Source organism: Triticum aestivum, chromosome 6B, assembly GCF_018294505.1.
Source record: "Triticum aestivum cultivar Chinese Spring chromosome 6B, IWGSC CS RefSeq v2.1, whole genome shotgun sequence".
In the NCBI taxonomy this organism is placed as follows: domain Eukaryota; kingdom Viridiplantae; phylum Streptophyta; class Magnoliopsida; order Poales; family Poaceae; genus Triticum; species Triticum aestivum.
The window spans coordinates 662,987,405-662,992,237 of NC_057810.1; positions in this window are offsets into that span (position 1 = coordinate 662,987,405).

Below are 4,833 nucleotides of genomic sequence, written 5' to 3' on the forward strand. Positions count from 1 at the left end.
CGGTACATCAAAACTTATAAACTCATAATAAAACTGTCATCGTAACATTAAGTGCTCCGGACCCTACGGGTTCGAGAACTATGTAGACATGACCTAGAACCATTCTCGGTCAATAACCAATAGCGGGACCTGGATGCCCATATTGGTCCCTACATATTCTACGAAGATCTTTATTGGTCAAACCGCATAACAACATACGTTGTTCCCTTTGTCATCGGTATGTTACTTGCCCGAGATTTGATCGTCGTATCCTATACCTAGTTCAATCTCGTTACCGGCAAGTCTCTTTACTCGTTCTTTAACACATCATCTTATAACTAACTCATTAGTTACAATGCTTGCAAGGCTTAGGTGATGAGTATTACCGAGAGGGCCCAGAGATACCTCTCCGCCAATCGGAGTGACAAAACCTAATCTCGAATTATGCAATATACTAAACGATCAAGTGCTAGGCTAACGGAATGGGTCATGTCAATCACATCATTATCCTAATGATGTGATCCCATTAATCAAATGACAACACATGTCTATGGTTAGGAAACATAACCATCTTTGATTAATGAGCTAGTCAAGTAGAGGCATACTAGTGACTTTATGTTTGTCTATGTATTCACACATGTATCATGTTCCCGGTTAATACAATTCTAGCATGAATAATAAACATTTATCATGATATGAGGAAATAAATAATAACTTTATTATTGCCTCTAGGGCATATTTCCTTCATGGTCTTCTTGCTCCAGCCGCCCAAAGCAGTGCCGGTCGTGCCGCCTGCTCCTGCCTCCCGTGGCCGGCTGTGCTACCGCAGAGGCCTCACCGCCCCCTACTACTCCCACCGCTGGCCATGCCATCCCTCCACTCACCCACACCCCATGTTATTCCGCGGTGACGGAAGCCTCAAACCGCAGCCGAACCAGTGAACCCTCGTACTCCTCTCCGCGTGGGCATCCACTGCCGCGTCTTCCCCGGCTCCGTGTCGTCCCCTTCCTAGGACTCACTGTCGTCCACCGCCGTGGTGCTCTCGGCGCGGCGTGGTCAATGTGGTGAATGACCGACTTTCATCGGAAGAGTACTATACATGGAGAGGCTGACAGCTGGGTCCACGATAGCCGCAAGGAAGTGCCTCCTTATTACGCGCAAAATAATTATTCCTCCACCTGACAGCAGGGACCCACTGGATGGGCCAACGTATTTCTTGGAAAAAAACTCCCCCCCCCCTCCGCTGTCAGCACGGACCCACTAGAAGTGCTCCTTATTACGCACAAAAAAATGAATACTCCCCTGCTAGCTGGGACTGTCCTTGGTGGGAGGCTGACTTATGGGCCTACTAAGTTGACGGGGATGGAGGGCTTTGTCAACTTAGTCAATATGAACGATTCTAGCTCTAGTGACCGTACGATGTCCATCCAACGGCCGTAGTGCTTCTTCAACCTCTGGTCTTCGTGCTCTAGCCGCCCAAAGCAGCGCCGATCGTGCCGCATGCTCCTGCCTCCCGTGGCCGGCTGTGCTGCCGCGAAGGTCTCAACGCCCCTACTATTCCCATCGCTGGCCAGGCCCTGTGGCGACGGCAGCCTCGCACCGCAGCCGAACCAGTGAACCCTCGTACTCCTCTCCGTGCGGGCTTCCACTGTCGCGTCTTCCCCGGCTCCACGTCATCCCCTTCCTAGGCCTCGCCGTCGTCCATCGCCCTGGTGCTCTCGGCGCGGCATGGTCAACGTGGTCAAAGAACGACTTCCATCGGAAGAGTACTGTACGTGGAGAGGATGACAGCTGGGTCCATGGCAGCGCAAGGAAGTGCCTCCTTATTACGCGCAAAATAATTATTCCTCCACCTAACAGCAGGGACGCACCGGACGAGCCACCGTATTTCATGAAAAAATCGTTTCCCCCTGACTGTTGGGACCCACTAGCTACATCTTCGCACACAAGAAAGTGCGTTCGGGCAAAAAAACGATTCGCCCACCTGACTGTTGGGACCCACCAGCTACATCTTCGCACAGAAGGAAGTGCCTGACAGTCGGGACCCACCTGGTCGAAGCGTACATAGCATTGTCATTCTGGTCGCGAACGTGTACGTACATACTGGTCAATGTAGACGCGCATGTGTGTAGTAGAGGCGCGCACGTAGCATGTACACGTATGTACAGCGGCCAGGGTGCAAGAAAGTAAATACGACCACGTACGTACATACGGGCGGAGTCTCGAAAACCTACTCGCGCATATGTACAGCTAGGGCTGGTGTAAATGGCTGGGTCAGAACGGAGAAACGGTGTCATCGTCGTGTTCATGGAGAGCCAACCGGCTGGGTCAGAACGGAATGCATCGTCGTGTTCATCGGGAGGGATTGGATGGAACAGCCGATGGAAACGAGGCCTGGCGTACCGCACAACGGAGGAAACGGCCTTATGTTCGACCGGCCACGGTCGTAACAGGATCCTATTCATTGGGAGGGTTCTGGCGTGTCACAAACGGAGGAAACATACTTCTGTTCGAAACGGGGTCCTGTTGATCGGGAGGGGTGTGGCGTACCACAAAACGGAGGAAACAAACTTGTGTATGAGCGCTACGGTCGAAACGGGGGTCCTGTTCATCGGGAGGGGTGTGGCATACCGCAAAATGGGACTCCACGGGATACTGTTCATCTCCACCGTCGACCTCCTCCAGCCTCCACTGGCCACTGTTCATCCACCGTCGACCTCCTCCAGCCTCCACCTGCGACTGTTCATCCACGGGCTCCTGTTCATCCAGCCTCCACCGTGCGCTACTCCACCGGCTACTATTCAACCAACCCTCTCCACGGGCTCCCGTTCAACCACCCCTCCACGGGCTACTGTTCATCCAGCCCTCCATGGGGTCGTCCTGTTCATCCAGCCCTCCACGGAGTCCTGTTCATCCAGCCCCAACTGACTCGATTGATCGGGGTCATGTTCATCCTGAGGAAACCACGGGGTCTTGTTCATCCGTCCCCACGGGGAATTGTTCATCCAAAGCCCCCAACAACACCCATTGTTCATCCAAACCCCCCTAGCAACGCTCACTGTTCATCCAGAGGCAGCACCGATCGGCTTCAGTTAGCAGCAGTAGCAAAGGAATCACTCGGGTTCAGTAACGTAGCTAGTGCAATCGCCCGGGTTCAGTTAGAGCCCAACGCCTCGCTCGGGTTCAGTTAGAGCCCAACGCCTCGCACACACGCGTGTATGTGTACGATTGAAACACACATCGCTCGGCCCCCGACCACCCACCGTAACCGGGAACTCCCCGAAATTTTCCTCGCCCCCGCTTCTACCACGGTTTTTCCGTCATGGACGGCCCAAACAATGTCATGCAGCTGCGTCTCCGGCCCGCCCAGGACGAAAAGCCCATTTTCTGTCATGATTTTTTGTCATAGAAGTAAGAGCCCACCACATATATGATGATACCGGGTTTTGTCACAGTTATTGTCATAGAAGTGTCATAAGTATGACAGAAAAAAAATTGTTTGCCCCAAAATGTCACGGATGTGTCTTTTTTTGTAGTGTGCCCGGGTCGAGAGATATGAAGTCTCCAACAAGTTCTATAGTTGTAAGATGGAGGAAAACAATTCTGTCAGCGAGCATATACTCAAAATGTCTAGGTTGCACAACCATTTCTCTCAGATGGGAGTTAATCTTCTAGATGACTCGGTCATTGACAGGATCCTCCAGTCGCTTCCACCTAGCTACAAGTGCTTTGTGATGAACTACAATATGCAAGGGATGGAGAAGTCCATTCCTGAGTTATATTCAATGCCGAAATCAGCGGAGGTGGAAATCAAAAGGGAACATCAAGTGGTGATGGTGAATAAGACCACTAGTTTCAAGAAAGGCAAGGGTAAAAAGAAATTCAAGAAGGACGGCAAGGGAGTTGCCACACCCGATAAATCAGTTGCCGGGAAGAAGCCAAAGAATGGACCCAAGCCCGAGACTTAGTGCTTTTATTGCAAGGGAAATGGTCAATGGAAGTGGAACTGCCCCAAGTACTTAGCGGATAAGAAGGCCGGCAACGCCAAAGGTATATGTGATATACATGTTATTGATGTGTATCTTACCAGTGCTCGTAGTTGCTCCTGGGTATTTGATACCGGTGCGCTTGCTCATATTTGTAACTCAAAACAGGAGCTGCAGAATAAGTGGAGACTGGCGAAGGACGAGGTGATGATGCGTGTCGGGAATGGTTCCAAGGTCGATGTGATCACCGTCAGCACGCTACCTCTACATTTACCTACAGGGTTAGTTTTAAACCTCAATAATTGTTATTTAGTGCCAGCTTTGAGCATGAACATTGTATCTGGATCTCGTTTAATACGAGATGGCTACTTATTTAAATCCAAGAATAATGGTTGTTCTATTTATATGAGAGATATGTTTTATGGTCATGCCCCGCTGGTCAATGGTTTATTTTACTGAATCTCGAATGTGATGTTACACATATTCATAGTGTGAATGCCAAAAGATGTAAGGTTGATAATGATAGACCCACATACTTGTGGCACTGCCACCTTGGTCACATTGGTGTCAAACGCATGAAGAAACTCCATGCAGACGGACTTTTGGAGTCTCTTGATTATGAATCATTTGACATGTGTGCACCATGCCTCATGGGCAAAATGACCAAGACTCCATTCTCCAAATGGAGCGAGCGACCAACTTGTTGGAAATAATACATACTGATGTGTGCAGTCCAATGAGCATTGAGGCTCGCGGTGGCTATCATTATGTTCTCACCCTCACTGATGACTTAAGTAGATATGGGTATGTCTACTTAATGAAACACAAGTCTGAGACCTTTGAAAAGTTCAAGGAATTTCAGAGTGAG